Consider the following 17,580-nt stretch of genomic DNA (forward strand, 5'->3'; position numbering starts at 1 on the left):
TGAAGACGCTGCGCCTCCTTGTGTGAGGCTGGATCCATTCTCCGCGCTGCGGTGACTCATACGTATAGATCTGCATTCTGGACATGTGTGTAGTCTGCGCCGGGAACATATAGTGTGGGCTGAGAAGGGAAGAGGATGGGAGATCTGCTGCTCACCAGAGCCACCGCCATCTGACATTACACCAGGAGAGGAAGGGAGCAACTCTTATATAATGCAACATTATACACACACGACGTCCATGTATCTACAGCATAATCACTATATACATAGCAAAGGAGCAGCTTCCCGCTATAACATAGGCATAATCGGATACATAGTGATATTGCCCATGCTGGTATAACCTGGGCATCTCCTGTATATAATTATATATGTACAGCCGGTATAACCTGGGCATCTCCTGTATATAATTATATATGTACAGCCGGTATAACCTGGGCATCTCCTGTATATAATTATATATGTACAGCCGGTATAACCTGGACATCTCCTGTATATAATTATACATGTACAGCCGGTATAACCTGGCCATCTCCTGTATATAATTATATATGTACAGCTGGTATAACCTGGCCATCTCCTGTATATAATTATATATGTACAGCCAGTATAACCTGGGCATCTCCTGTATATAATTATATATGTACAGCCAGTATAACCTGGGCATCTCCTGTATATAATTATATATGTACAGCCGGTATAACCTGGGCATCTCCTGTATATAATTATATATGTACAGCTGGTATAACCTGGACATCTCCTGTATATAATTATACATGTACAGCCGGTATAACCTGGGCATCTCCTGTATATCATTATATATGTACGGCTGGTATATCCTGGGCATCTCCTGTATATAATTATATATGTACAGCTGGTATAACCTAGGCATCTCCTGTATATAATTATATATGTACAGCTGGTATAACCTGGGCATCTCCTGTATATAATTATATATGTACAGCTGGTATAACCTGGACATCTCCTGTATATAATTATATATGTACAGCCGGTATAACCTGGGCATCTCCTGTATATAATTATATATGTACAGCTGGTATAACCTGGGCATCTCCTGTATATAATTATATATGTACAGCTGGTATAACCTGGGCATCTCCTGTATATAATTATATATATATACAGCTGGTATAACCTGGGTATCATCTATGTATAATTATATATGTACAGCTGGTATAACCTGGGCATCTCCTGTATATAATTATATATGTACAGCTGGTGTAACCTGGGCATCTCCTGTATATAATTATATATGTACAGCTGGTGTAACCTGGGCATCTCCTGTATATAATTATATATGTACAGCTGGTATAACCTGGGCATCTCCTGTATATAATTATATATGTACAGCTGGTATAACCTGGGCATCTCCTGTATATAATTATATATGTACAGCTGCTATGACCTGGGCATCGCCTGTATATAATTATATATGTAGAGCTGGTATAACCTGGACATCTCCTGTATATAATTATATATGTACAGCCGGTATAACCTGGGCATCTCCTGTATATAATTATATATGTACAGCTGGTATAACCTGGGCATCTCCTGTATATAATTATATATGTACAGCTGGTATAACCTGGGCATCTCCTGTATATAATTATATATGTACAGCTGGTATAACCTGGGCATCTCCTGTATATAATTATATATGTACAGCTGGTGTAACCTGGGCATCTCCTGTATATAATTATATATGTACAGCTGGTGTAACCTGGGCATCTCCTGTATATAATTATATATGTACAGCTGGTATAACCTGGGCATCTCCTGTATATAATTATATATGTACAGCTGGTATAACCTGGGCATCTCCTGTATATAATTATATATGTACAGCTGCTATGACCTGGGCATCGCCTGTATATAATTATATATGTAGAGCTGGTATAACCTGGACATCTCCTGTATATAATTATATATGTACAGCCGGTATAACCTGGACATCTCCTGTATATAATTATATATGTACAGCTGGTATAACCTGGGCATCTCCTGTATATAATTATATATGTACAGCCGGTATAACCTGGGCATCTCCTGTATATAATTATATATGTACAGCCGGTATAACCTGGGCATCTCCTGTATATAATTATATATGTACAGCTGCTATGATCTGGGCATCTCCTGTATATAATTATATATGTAGAGCTGGTATAACCTGGACATCTCCTGTATATAATTATATATGTACAGCCGGTATAACCTGGGCATCTCCTGTATATAATTATATATGTACAGCTGGTATAACCTGGGCATCTCCTGTATATAATTATATATGTACAGCCGGTATAACCTGGGTATCTCCTGTATATAATTATATATGTACAGCTGGTATAACCTGGGCATCGCCTGTATATAATTATATATGTACAGCTGGTATAACCTGGGCATCTCCTGTATATAATTATATATGTACAGCTGGTATAACCTGGGCATCTCCTGTATATAATTATATATGTACAGCTGGTGTAACCTGGGCATCTCCTGTATATAATTATATATGTACAGCTGGTGTAACCTGGGCATCTCCTGTATATAATTATATATGTACAGCTGGTATAACCTGGGCATCTCCTGTATATAATTATATATGTACAGCTGGTATAACCTGGGCATCTCCTGTATATAATTATATATGTACAGCTGCTATGACCTGGGCATCGCCTGTATATAATTATATATGTAGAGCTGGTATAACCTGGACATCTCCTGTATATAATTATATATGTACAGCCGGTATAACCTGGACATCTCCTGTATATAATTATATATGTACAGCTGGTATAACCTGGGCATCTCCTGTATATAATTATATATGTACAGCCGGTATAACCTGGGCATCTCCTGTATATAATTATATATGTACAGCCGGTATAACCTGGGCATCTCCTGTATATAATTATATATGTACAGCCGGTATAACCTGGGCATCTCCTGTATATAATTATATATGTACAGCTGCTATGACCTGGGCATCTCCTGTATATAATTATATATGTAGAGCTGGTATAACCTGGACATCTCCTGTATATAATTATATATGTACAGCCGGTATAACCTGGGCATCTCCTGTATATAATTATATATGTACAGCTGGTATAACCTGGGCATCTCCTGTATATAATTATATATGTACAGCCGGTATAACCTGGGTATCTCCTGTATATAATTATATATGTACAGCTGGTATAACCTGGGTATCTCCTGTATATAATTATATATGCACAGCTGGTATAACCTGGGCATCTCCTGTATATAATTATATATGTACAGCCGGTATAACCTGGGCATCTCCTGTATATAATTATATATGTACAGCCGGTATAACCTGGGCATCTCCTGTATATAATTATATATGTACAGCTGCTATGATCTGGGCATCTCCTGTATATAATTATATATGTAGAGCTGGTATAACCTGGACATCTCCTGTATATAATTATATATGTACAGCCGGTATAACCTGGGCATCTCCTGTATATAATTATATATGTACAGCTGGTATAACCTGGGCATCTCCTGTATATAATTATATATGTACAGCCGGTATAACCTGGGTATCTCCTGTATATAATTATATATGTACAGCTGGTATAACCTGGGCATCGCCTGTATATAATTATATATGTAGAGCTGGTATAACCTGGACATCTCCTGTATATAATTATATATGTACAGCCGGTATAACCTGGGCATCTCCTGTATATAATTATATATGTACAGCCGGTATAACCTGGGCATCTCCTGTATATAATTATTTATGTACAGCCGGTATAACCTGGGCATCTCCTGTATATCATTATATATGTACGGCTGGTATATCCTGGGCATCTCCTGTATATAATTATATATGTACAGCTGGTATAACCTAGGCATCTCCTGTATATAATTATATATGTACAGCTGGTATAACCTGGGCATCTCCTGTATATAATTATATATGTACAGCTGGTATAACCTGGACATCTCCTGTATATAATTATATATGTACAGCCGGTATAACCTGGGCATCTCCTGTATATAATTATATATGTACAGCTGGTATAACCTGGGCATCTCCTGTATATAATTATATATGTACAGCTGGTATAACCTGGGCATCTCCTGTATATAATTATATATATATATATACAGCTGGTATAACCTGGGTATCATCTATGTATAATTATATATGTACAGCCGGTATAACCTGGGCGTCTCCTGTATATAATTATATATGTACAGCTGGTGTAACCTGGGCATCTCCTGTATATAATTATATATGTACAGCTGGTGTAACCTGGGCATCTCCTGTATATAATTATATATGTACAGCTGGTGTAACCTGGGCATCTCCTGTATATAATTATATATGTACAGCTGGTATAACCTGGGCATCTCCTGTATATAATTATATATGTACAGCTGGTATAACCTGGGCATCTCCTGTATATAATTATATATGTACAGCTGCTATGACCTGGGCATCGCCTGTATATAATTATATATGTAGAGCTGGTATAACCTGGACATCTCCTGTATATAATTATATATGTACAGCCGGTATAACCTGGGCATCTCCTGTATATAATTATATATGTACAGCCGGTATAACCTGGGCATCTCCTGTATATAATTATATATGTACAGCTGGTATAACCTGGGCATCTCCTGTATATAATTATATATGTACAGCTGGTATAACCTGGGCATCTCCTGTATATAATTATATATGTACAGCTGGTATAACCTGGGCATCTCCTGTATATAATTATATATGTACAGCTGGTATAACCTGGGCATCTCCTGTATATAATTATATATGTACAGCTGGTGTAACCTGGGCATCTCCTGTATATAATTATATATGTACAGCTGGTGTAACCTGGGCATCTCCTGTATATAATTATATATGTACAGCTGGTATAACCTGGGCATCTCCTGTATATAATTATATATGTACAGCTGGTATAACCTGGGCATCTCCTGTATATAATTATATATGTACAGCTGCTATGACCTGGGCATCGCCTGTATATAATTATATATGTAGAGCTGGTATAACCTGGACATCTCCTGTATATAATTATATATGTACAGCCGGTATAACCTGGACATCTCCTGTATATAATTATATATGTACAGCTGGTATAACCTGGGCATCTCCTGTATATAATTATATATGTACAGCCGGTATAACCTGGGCATCTCCTGTATATAATTATATATGTACAGCCGGTATAACCTGGGCATCTCCTGTATATAATTATATATGTACAGCCGGTATAACCTGGGCATCTCCTGTATATAATTATATATGTACAGCTGCTATGACCTGGGCATCTCCTGTATATAATTATATATGTAGAGCTGGTATAACCTGGACATCTCCTGTATATAATTATATATGTACAGCCGGTATAACCTGGGCATCTCCTGTATATAATTATATATGTACAGCTGGTATAACCTGGGCATCTCCTGTATATAATTATATATGTACAGCCGGTATAACCTGGGTATCTCCTGTATATAATTATATATGTACAGCTGGTATAACCTGGGTATCTCCTGTATATAATTATATATGCACAGCTGGTATAACCTGGGCATCTCCTGTATATAATTATACATGTACAGCCGGTATAACCTGGGCATCTCCTGTATATAATTATATATGCACAGCTGGTATAACCTGGGCATCTTCTGTATGTAATTATACTTGTACAGCCAGTATAACCTGGGTATCTCCTGTATATAATTATATATGCACAGCTGGTATAACCTGGGCATCTCCTGTATATAATTATATATGTACAGCCGGTATAACCTGGGCATCTCCTGTATATAATTATATATGTACAGCTGGTATAACCTGGGCATCTCCTGTATATAATTATATATGCACAGCTGGTATAACCTGGGCATCTCCTGTATATAATTATATATTTACAGCCGGTATAACCTGGGCATCTCCTGTATATAATTATATATGTACAGCTGGTATAACCTGGGCATCTCCTGTATATAATTATATATGTACAGCCGGTATAACCTGGGCATCTCCTGTATATAATTATATATGTACAGCCGGTATAACCTGGGGATCTCCTGTATGTAATTATACATGTACAGCCGGTATAACCTGGGCATCTCCTGTATATAATTATATATGTACAGCTGGTATAACCTGGACATCTCCTGTATATAATTATATATGTACAGCTGGTATAACCTGGGCATCTCCTGTATATAATTATATATGTACAGCTGGTATAACCTGGACATCTCCTGTATATAATTATATATGTACAGCCGGTATAACCTGGGCATCTCCTGTATATAATTATATATGTACAGCCGGTATAACCTGGGCATCTCCTGTATATATAATTATATATGTACAGCCGGTATAACCTGGGCATCTCCTTTATATAATTATATATGCACAGCTGGTATAACCTGGGCATCTCCTGTATATAATTATATATGTACAGCCGGTATAACCTGGGTATCTCCTGTATATAATTATATATGTACAGCCGGTATAACCTGGGCATCTCCTGTATATAATTATATATGTACAGCCGGTATAACCTGGGCATCTCCTGTATATAATTATTTATGTACAGCCGGTATAACCTGGGCATCTCCTGTATATAATTATATATGTACAGCTGGTATAACCTGGGCATCTCCTGTATATAATTATATATGTGCAGCTTGCACAAGTTAGATAGCTTCTGTATATAGTGATGTAGAGCATGCTGGTATAACCTGGGCCTTATATATCCTGGTGATGCAACCCACTACCGCACAATTTGGAGAAAGTGTAATGTTATTATGTAAATTGTGTGGGAATAAGGTAAATGTGCCCGCTCCCCACATATATCCGATGTGTAATGCCACAGTCATCTGAATACTATTTAATTAGGCACAATTAGTCATTCTGCGGGCGAAACTATGAATCATGCCGTCCCTGTGCTCGTCTCCTCCTGATCCACTGTGGGTTATTTGCAGCGCAGACGTTGTATAATTTGGTAACACATAATAAAGTGTAAATTGACAGGCCAGGTAACAAATCTAATTGGTGGAGGCCAAATAATGGTGAAATGTGATTGGTTAGTTACTGGGAGTCGCAGTGCCCGCAGTGAAGTGACCAAAGGTACCAGTAATAGACCCAACAGGCCATTAGACAACCTAAGGTCAACCATGAAAGACTCCGCTGAGAGGGCAGAGAGTCGGGCATTACTGGGCATCCCACATAGCGATATTTTCCTTTCATTCAAGCATTGAAAAGTCTTTTGTCATCACAACCAGATCTATTCTTTCAATCAGATACGGCGTTAACGGGAACCTGTCAGGTGCAATATGCACCCAAAAAAACGAGCAGCTCTGGATATTGCTAATTCCTGCCTATCCATCCCTGTATCTAGTAGCATAAATAAAGAGATCTTTAGAAAAAGTATTTCTAAAGATCCTTTATCATATGCTAATGAGCGCAGGGACTAGTCCCAAGGGCGTTACGTCCCCTGACTAGTCCGCCCTCTTCGCAAGTTAACACACCCACACTGGCATACTATCATGCCCATTACCCAGCATCATACCTGTCTCCATTGTCACCGCTTCAGAACGCCGGGTTTAGGCTCACTGCATATGATCAGAAGTCCCGTCACTTACAGTCGTGCGCACTATGTTCCAGCTTCAGAGAGGTCTAGTGTGCATGACCAGAAGTGCAGGGCATTCTGATCATGCGCACTGACCCTAAACCCTGCGTCTGACATGGTGACGACGGACACAGGTACTGATGACACTGCACAATCAGCATTGAATAGCATGCTGCCCCTGTGAGTGTGCTAACATGCTAAGAGGGCGGAATGAGTCCAGGAACTAACGCCCTTGTGACTAGTCCCCGAGCTCATTAGCATATCATAAAGGATCTTTAGAAATACTTTTTCAAGATCCCTTCATCTATGCTAGTGTATACAGGGACAGTTAGGCAGGGATTAGCAATATACACCCAGAACTGCTCGTGGTTCTGTGCATATTGGACCTGACAGGTTCCCTTTAAGTGTTTGATGCTTTATTTTTATCTTCCCTATCAGACATAAAACAAATCTTGCAGTTGTCACTCTGGCCACTAGGCCTAACATTAGATTCTAACCTTCTGTAGAAAACTTTAATATTCGCAGCAATGGAAATTTGTATAAAAGTATAAAGTTTTCATGTTCTAATCTGTGCAAAGATCAGGAGGAGAAGGTAAGCTGTGACATCACCTATTGTGAATAGTGGCCCTTCTGTTATGAAATGTATATAGAATGGTATCAGTCATTGTACAGGAGGAGAAGGAGGTGAGCTGTGACATCACATATTGTGAATGGTGGATCCTGTATTATCTACTGTATATAGAGGTGTTATCAGTCATTGTACAGGAGGAGGAGGTGATCTGTGACATCACATTGTGAATGGTATATCCTGTGTTATCTACTGTATGTAGAGGAGTTATCAGTCAGTGTACAGGAGGAGGAGGTGAGCTGTGACATCACATATTGTGAATGTTGGATCCTGTGTTATCTACTGTATGTAGAGGAGTTGAGATGAGCTGTGACATCACATATTGTGAATGGTGGATCCTGTATTATCTACTGTATGTAGAGGAGTTAATAGTCAATGTACAGGAGGAGGAGGTGAGCTATGACAGCACATATTGTGAATGGTGGATCCTGTATTATCTATTGTATATAGAGGTGTTATCAGTCATTGTACAGGAGGAGGAGGTGAGCTGTGACATCACCTATTGTGAATGGTATATCCTGTATTATCTACTGTATATAGAGGAGTTATCAGTCAGTGTACAGGAGGAGGAGGTGAGCTGTCACATCACATATTGTGAATGGTGGATCCTGTATTATCTACTGTATATAGAGGAGTTATCAGTCAATGTACAGGGGATGGAGGAGGAGAGCTGTGACATCACATTGTGAATGCTGGATCCTGTGTTATCTACAATATGTAGAGGAGTTGAGGTGAGCTGTGACATCACATATTGTGAATGGTGGATCCTGTATTATCTACTGTATGTAGAGGAGTTATCAGTCAATCTACAGGAGGAGGAGGTGAGCTGTGACATCAGATATTGTGAATGGTGGATCCTGTATTATCTACTGTATGTAGAGGAGTTATCAGTCAATGAAAAGGAGGAGGAGGAGAGCTGTGACATCACCTATTGTGAATATTGGTTCCTGTGTTATATATTGTTTTTACAGGTGTTATCAGTTATTGGACAGGAGGGGGGAGGTGATCTGTGATATCACCTAATATGAGTTGTGGATCCTATGTTACCAGCTGTATCATTGTAATCCTGCCTGTGATGATTATGTGATTGCTGAAATGCCATCTGTAGAGAGCAGGATATGTAAGACTAGTACGATACATGGCCAGTGTGGAGATTTACTTTTTATTTGGTTATTTTTTAATATATATAGTAATATGAAAATAGTATATTTACTATAAAAATACTCAGTACCAAGTAAATTGAAATGTTTCTAAACTTGGTCTCCATTTTTTCATGATTTACATATAGTTCACACGTCGGTCCATCTTGTGATTTCCATAATGCTACGTATTTTCTTTCTTGGTGTTGCAATTTCAATGTTGATGAGTGAATGATAGAAAGTTTTCTGTCTTCACAAGTATTACTGATTATATACCTTTTACGGATATTGCTAATTGCAGGAAAGTGTTAACATATTGCGTCTGTACTGTCTTTCTGTTTATTGTTCCATGGATTCCAAAATTAATTGAAGCCATAAATAGTTTGCGGCATTTCTCCTGGCACAGCTCGTCCCTGAGCCGTCACTTTGCAGGCTTTGTGTCTTGTGTTGACACTGGGCGCCGTGTTTTCTTTTCCATTTTCCGCAGATGAGGACTCTTCACAATGAGGTGCAGATGATTAGACCTGGTGGAGGATGAGGGACAGGAGCGCCTCCTCTCATGTTTAAAGTTACAAAGCATTGCTTTACCAATCAGGGAATATTTGCTAAAGTGGCAATTACTTAATGTATATAAAGTTGCTATGGACAGTGCTCTAATTAGCTCAATGTGTGATCTCCGCTTACTGCACAGCTAATAGGAGGAAAAACACACTTTTTTTAAAGTTTCAATGACTACTGCTTTAATATAGTTACCTTCTCAAAGGCATACACTGGTCCTGAGTTACATCCAGTATTATACTCCAGAGCTGCACTCACTATTCTGCTGGTGCAGTCACTGTGTACATACATTACATTACTGATCGTGTACTGACCCTGAGTTACATCCTGTATTATATTCCAGAGCTGCACTCACTATTCTGCTGGTGCAGTCACTGTGTACATACATTACATTACTGATCTTGTACTGATCCTGAGTTACCTCCTGTATTATACTTCAGAACTGCACTCACTATTCTGCTGGTGCAGTCACTGTGTACATACATTACATTACTTATCCTGTACTGATCCTGAGTTACCTCCTGTATTATATTCCAGAGCTGCACTCACTATTCTGCTGGTGCAGTCACTGTGTACATACATTACATTACTGATCCTGTACTGATCCTGAGTTACATCCTGTATTATCCTCCGGAGCTGCACTCACTAATCTGCTGGTGCAGTCACTGTGTACATACATTACATTACTGATCCTGTACTGATCCTGAGTTACATCCTATATTATACTCCAGAGCTGCACTCACTATTCTGCTGGTGCACTCACTGTGTACATACATTACATTACTTATCCTGTACTGATCCGGAGTTACATCCTGTATTATATTCCAGAGCTGCACTCACTATTCTGCTGGTGCAGTCACTGTGTACATACATTACATTACTGATCCTGAGTTACCTCCTGTATTATACTCCAGAGCTGCACTCGCTATTCTGCTGGTGCAATCATCGTATACATACATTACATTACTTATCCTGTACTGATCCTGAGTTACCTCCTGTATTATACTCCAGAGCTGCACTCACTATTCTGCTGGTGCAGTCACTGTGTACATACATTACATTACTTATCCTCTACTGATCCTGAGTTACCTTCTGTATTATATTCCAGAGCTGCACTCACTATTCTGCTGGTGCACTCACTGTGTACATACATTACATTACTTATCCTGAGTTACATTCTGTATTATACTCCAGAGCTGCACTCACTATTCTGTGGTGCACTCACAGCTAGAGTTCCAAGGGCCAGAGCCTGCGGGCAAAAGGGCTCCTCCGGCACATATATACGCTGGGGAGCGGGTTACCGGTGGGAATACACACAGGTGCAGGGAAAGGCAGCCACCACCAACCGTCCGGGAGAGACTACAGCAGCCGGCTGCAGGACCCGTCCATCCAGCCGTTTGGTTTACCAGAGACTTTGCGTACATTTGTGGCTGAGTGAGTACACCCGTGCCATCCGGCACCGCGCTGCGCAGTCTAAGCGACCCTGCACCTCCCTGACCCTGCCTCCCCGTCACCTCACCTGGCCCCGGGACCACCAACCCCTACCCATGGAGGGGGAGAACAACATCCCAGCTGCTACCTGCCATCGCTCCCGGGATCCCCGTCACCAGCAGCGGTGGTGCCCCAACCTCACCACAACCCGTGGGTGGCGTCACGGACCAAATCCCCAAACCCAAACTACCCCTTTTCACTCACGGACGAGGAGCGCCGCTCGAGTCCCCGGATCCGGCCCACCGCTCGAGCCACCGAGCAGCCATTGCAGCAGCGCCGGACCTGAGCGTTAGCAAGCGCAGCGGCGGCGCCCTCCCCGCCCGCGACATATACATTACATAGTGAAAAACCATTGTGTCAATGAGGCCTCAATAGTCCATTTTTATCAATTAAAAAAATGCCAAATGGATGAAGAAAAAAGAACTCTAAATCACATCAATAGTTGGTGTCACTGTCCTTCAAAACAGGATCAAAACATAAGTTCTTCGAGGACACTTGTACTTGCACAAAGTGTGTAAAGAAACTCGGCAGGAGGTTGTTCAAAGCATCTTGGAGAGCTGACCCCAGATCTTCTGTGTATGAGGCTTGTGCGGATCATTGGGTCTCTTGATCCCAGATGGATGGGATGATGCTGATATTGGGGCTCTGTGAGGTCGGGTCTTCACCTCCAGGACTCCATGTTCTTGGCTGGGTGTTTGGGGTTGTTTTCCAGTTGCAGAATACATTTTCAGCTGCCTCACTGATAGTACTGCATTATGGATAAAGTATCTGCCTGTATTTCTCAGCATTCAGGACACCATTAATTCTGACCATATCCACAACGTCATTTACCAATCTTGCAAGGAGCCTCCGCCAGACTCACTGCTCCGGCAGACCCTCATTATTGTGCCTCTCTCCAGCCCTTCGGCGAACAAACTGGCTTCTGTTTGTAGGCGAGGGACTAACTCTGGATGCCCCGGAGCGATACATGAAATACCTGGCCCTGGTTGGGTGTCTGGACTTGTGCCATATGGGCTGGAAACCCTTGCAGGCCGCACACTGACATCGGCTGGATGATGACTCACGCTTGTGTCGCGGGCGGAGGAGGGGACGCCGCGCTCTCCCTCTGCTGCTCGGGTCCGGCTGCCGCGGCTGCTGAGGCTTGCTGCTGCTCGGTGGCTCGAGCGATGGGCCGGATCCCGGGGACTCGAGCGGCGCTCCTCGCCCGTGAGTGAAAGGGGATTTTGGGTGTGGGGATTGGTTATTGTCCGTGACGCCACCCACGGTTGTGGTGATTTGTTAACACCACCGCTGCTCTGTATGGGAAGCCCGGGAGTGATGGTATGGAGCAGCCAGTTGTTGTGTTGCCCCTCCGTGGGTAGGGGTTGGTGATCCCGGGGCCCAGTGATGGGGTGTTGGATGGTGGACAGGCGGGCTATGGGGCCTGTGGAGGTGCAGGGGCGCAGGGGCAGCGCTGTGCCGCACGGCACGGAGGTACTCACTCAGCCAGTAAACACGACACTGTTCTCGGTAAACAAACGGCTGGTTGGACGGGTCCCTCGGACGGTTCACGGTGCTGATGTTCCCTGCAGTTAGCGGTGACGGTCTCTTCCCTGCACCTATGAAAGTCTCTTTGGTAGCGATGGGTTCCCACCGGTTACCCACTCCTCGGCTTCAAGCTGGGCCGAAGGAGCTCTACTCTTGCCCGCAGTCGCTGGCCCTGGGAAACTGGTGCCCTGGCGGTGGCGGTGTCTCCCCTTATCGGTCGGACTGTTGCCTTCAATCGGGACTTGGTTGTTAGGAGACAGACGTCCCCTTCACTGACGGATTTGGCAAATTATGGCGACTCCTAGCCTTGCCGGGATCCGAAAGGCCCCTGCCCTGGTGCTGACTGTTCTTCGTATACTGCTCCGGTACCGCCGGGTCACCACCCGTCCGCGGTCCTTCCAGCAACCTCCGAGGAGTCCCCCTGCAGACTATCACCGCCGTCTGCTGACCTTGTTGTCACAGTCCGGGGCACACACCCGGACCAACTTCAGGCTTTACTACTGTCACTTTTCTGTCACTTCAGCTTCTCTCCTTTACCACTTCACTGTTTTACTCCTTACTCCTCCACTTCCCTAGCTTAACTCCGTTCCTCACTCAAGCTCTGCCTGAGCTCAACTCTTGGTTCCTCCCGCCTCCAGGGCTGTGTACTCCTCAGTGGGCGGAGCCAACCGCCTGGCCCACCCCCTGGTGTGGACATCAGCCCCTGGAGGAAGGCAACAAGGATTTGTGGGTTAGCTGGTGTACTTGCAGGGAATGTGGGGTGCGTGTGGTGTTGTGACCTGTGACCCCTGGCTTGCCCAGGGCGTCACACTTGCAAGGAGACCAACGGTCCACTTTAAACCATAACTCTACTGTACGGTTCATTCTCGTTCACAACTTTGCGTCCCAGATTGCGGCACATATCTTCCAGGAGTCTGTTACAGATTTGCAGAGCATTATCAGACACAGCTCCAACCCCCTCTGGGTTGCATCGAGTCTTACTCCAACCCAGTCCAGCGTTACAGCACATACCGTGACGGTCACCTTCCCTTCCTGCAGTCCCATGTCCTGGCTCCTTAGGGGTCCCGTAATGACCGGAGTAAAGCTTTGCACTCCCAGACAACTAGTTGAAAGCTGCTGGGTTGGTTGACTACATTCACACGCCAGTTGAGGTTAACCTGGTACCTTGACGGTTAAGGGTCCTGGATGTTGTAGTTCTGTACTGTGGCTCCCATCATCTGGGGCCTCCCCGTTCACGGACTGGTCTTTAGTTACAACGCCATTCACACCCATGTCTCCAGACTTGAGTTTCATGCCACATTGCCTTCTGTCTCCTGCTCCGTTTCCACAAACCACCCACTGCATGCAAGCAAACGACTATACGTCAGTCGCTCTTGCTCACTAGGCCTTCAGTGAGTCTGACACTCCTGCTCACTAGGCCTTCATTGAGTCTGCCACTCCTGCTCACTAGGCCTTCATTGAGTCCACCACTGTTGCTCGCTAGGCCGTCATTGAGTCCACCACTCTCGCTCATGAGGCCTTCATTGAGTGCACGATTCTCGCTCATTAGGCCTTCATTGAGTACGCCACTCCTGCTCACTAGGCCTTCATTGAGTCCGCTACTGTTGCTCGCTAGGCCTTCATTGAGTCCGCCATTCTTGCTCACTAGGCCTCCATTGAGTCCGCCACTCTCGCTCACTAGGCCTTCATTGAGTCCGCCACTTTTGGTCACTAGGCCTGCATTGAGTCCACCATTCTTGCTCACTAGGCCTCCATTGAGTCCGCCACTCTTGCTCATTAGTCCTTCACTGAGTCCACCACTCTCGTTCACTAGTCCTTCATTGAGTCCGTCACTCTTGCTCACTAGGCCTTCATTGAGTCCGCCACTCTCGCTCAGTAGTCCTTCATTGAGTCCGCCACTCTCGCTCAATAGGCCTTCATTGAGTCCGCCACTCTCGCTCACTAGTCCTTCATTGAGTCCGCCACTCTCGCTCACTGGGCCTTCATTGAGTCCGCCACTCTCGCTCACTAGGCCTTCATTGAGTCCGCCACTCTCGCTCACTAGGCCTTCATTGAGTCCTTTTCTAGAATGAACCGTCACTTTTCCTATTATCTCACCCCTCCCAGGGTGGGCTAGTCCCAACATTAACTACTTCTGACCCTGCTGTCAGTTGCTGGGCAGAACTTCCTTACAAAACAAATATATATATATATATATATGTATATATATAATTATATACAGTATAAATACTATACATCACCTTACGCCTTATCCTAAAACACATTAATTATATTATCAACACTGCTACATCTTATACATTACACAGGAACGTCACAATACAAGACGCAAGACATTATTCACATTATAAGGCAATAACGCGATTGGGGTCTTCAGGCGCAGGAATGCACAGTTCACCCCTCTTTCATGTCCCTGCAGCAGTGTCTGGTATAAAAACGATACCTCAAAACTGGCTAATCTGCAGACACTGAACAAGCAGCCGGGCGCAGGAGTAGCTTCACATGGGGGCAGCATGGGAATTACTCGCAGTTTAAAAGGGATTAAGTAATGTGTTATTTCCTGACATTACATTAATTGTAGTGAATAAGGAGTAATTATGATCACACCTCGGCTTTCTCTACATAACTTGCAGTTCATTATCACATACTCTGCAATTTTGCTAAGAGATCACTTGTGAAGGAAGCGCTGGCGATGTCTGCCACCGAGAAATGCCAGATTTACTCAAGTCATAAATTAATATAACCCACAGATACTAGTAACCTGATTGCATGTGTCTGCATAAGGGCCATGCATGAGAATCTGTCCCCCCATAGACAGACCACCCAACTAGGAGAGAGAAATATACATTACAGTGCTATAAGCCACAAATCTCACCGTGCACTGTCCTGTATGTGCTACTGCACAGAATAGCGCCCCTAGTGAAGCCCCCAATGTTCCCCTTCATAACACCCATACAACATAATGACTCTGCAGGCGCTGTAACACCCCCAAAATGACCCCCCCCCACACACAGTATGGTGTCCTATGCAGTATAATCAACTCCCACCCGCTATGATGTCCCCACACCCAGTATGATGCATCCGTAGTATATTCCTCCCACCTGGAATGATGCCCCCACAGTCCCCCAACAGAGTATGATGCCCCACAGAGCCCCACACACATTATGATGCCCCCACAGAGCCCCATAGTGTGATGCCCCACAGAGCCTCACACACATTTTGATGCCCCCACAGAGCCCCACACACATTATGATGCCCCCACAGAGCCCCACACACATTATGATGCCCCCACAGAGCCCCATAGTGTGATGCCCCACAGAGCCCCACACACATTATGATGCCCCCACAGAGCCCCACACACATTATGATGCCCCCACAGAGCCTCATACACATTATGATGCCTCCACAGAGCCGCCCACAGAGAATGATAGCTCCACACACATTATGATGCCCCCACAGAGCCCCATAGTGTGATGCCCCACAGAGCCCCACACACATTATGATGCCCCCACAGAGCCTCATACACATTATGATGCCTCCACAGAGCCGCCCACAGAGAATGATAGCTCCACACACATTATGATGCCCTTACAGAGCCCCACACACATTATGATGCCCCCACAGAACCTCACACACATTATGATGCCCCCACAGTGCCACCCACAGAGAATGATAGCTCCACACACATTATGATGCCCTTACAGAGCCCCAGACATATTATGATGCCCCCAGAGAGCCCCACACACATTATGATGCCCCCACAGAGCCCCATATTATGATGCCCCCACAGAACCTCACACACATTATGATGCCCCCACAGTGCCGCCCACAGAGAATGATAGCTCCACACACATTATGATGCCCTTACAGAGCCCCACACATATTATGATGCCCCCAGAGAGCCCCACACACATTATGATGCCCCCACAGAGCCCCATATTATGATGCCCCACAGAGCCCCACACACATTATGATGCCCCCACAGAGCCCCATAGTGTGATGCCCCCACAGAGCCCCACACACATTATGATGCCCCCACAGAGCCCCACACACATTATGATGCCCCCACAGAGCCTCATACACATTATGATGCCTCCACAGAGCCGCCCACAGAGAATGATAGCTCCACACACATTATGATGCCCTTACAGAGCCCCACACACATTATGATGCCCCCACAGAACCTCACACACATTATGATGCCCCCACAGTGCCACCCACAGAGAATGATAGCTCCACACACATTATGATGCCCTTACAGAGCCCCAGACATATTATGATGCCCCCAGAGAGCCCCACACACATTATGATGCCCCCACAGAGCCCCATATTATGATGCCCCCACAGAACCTCACACACATTATGATGCCCCCACAGTGCCGCCCACAGAGAATGATAGCTCCACACACATTATGATGCCCTTACAGAGCCCCAGACATATTATGATGCCCCCAGAGAGCCCCACACACATTATGATGCCCCCACAGAGCCCCATATTATGATGCCCCCACAGAGCCTCACACACATTATGATGCACAGCAGCACAAAGAGTCAGAAGTCAGGA

The 17,580-nt window shown here is 44.0% G+C and overlaps 1 protein-coding gene across 9 annotated transcripts in view; it reads right to left on the reverse strand.

Annotated features, from left to right (window-relative positions):
• PTPN5 (protein tyrosine phosphatase non-receptor type 5) overlaps positions 1–17,580 on the reverse strand; it is a 95,994-nt gene that overhangs the window by 38,789 nt on the left and 39,625 nt on the right. The window lies entirely within an intron of this gene.

This window comes from Anomaloglossus baeobatrachus, chromosome 10 (genome assembly GCF_048569485.1).
Source record: "Anomaloglossus baeobatrachus isolate aAnoBae1 chromosome 10, aAnoBae1.hap1, whole genome shotgun sequence".
NCBI classification, from domain to species: Eukaryota; Metazoa; Chordata; class Amphibia; order Anura; family Aromobatidae; genus Anomaloglossus; species Anomaloglossus baeobatrachus.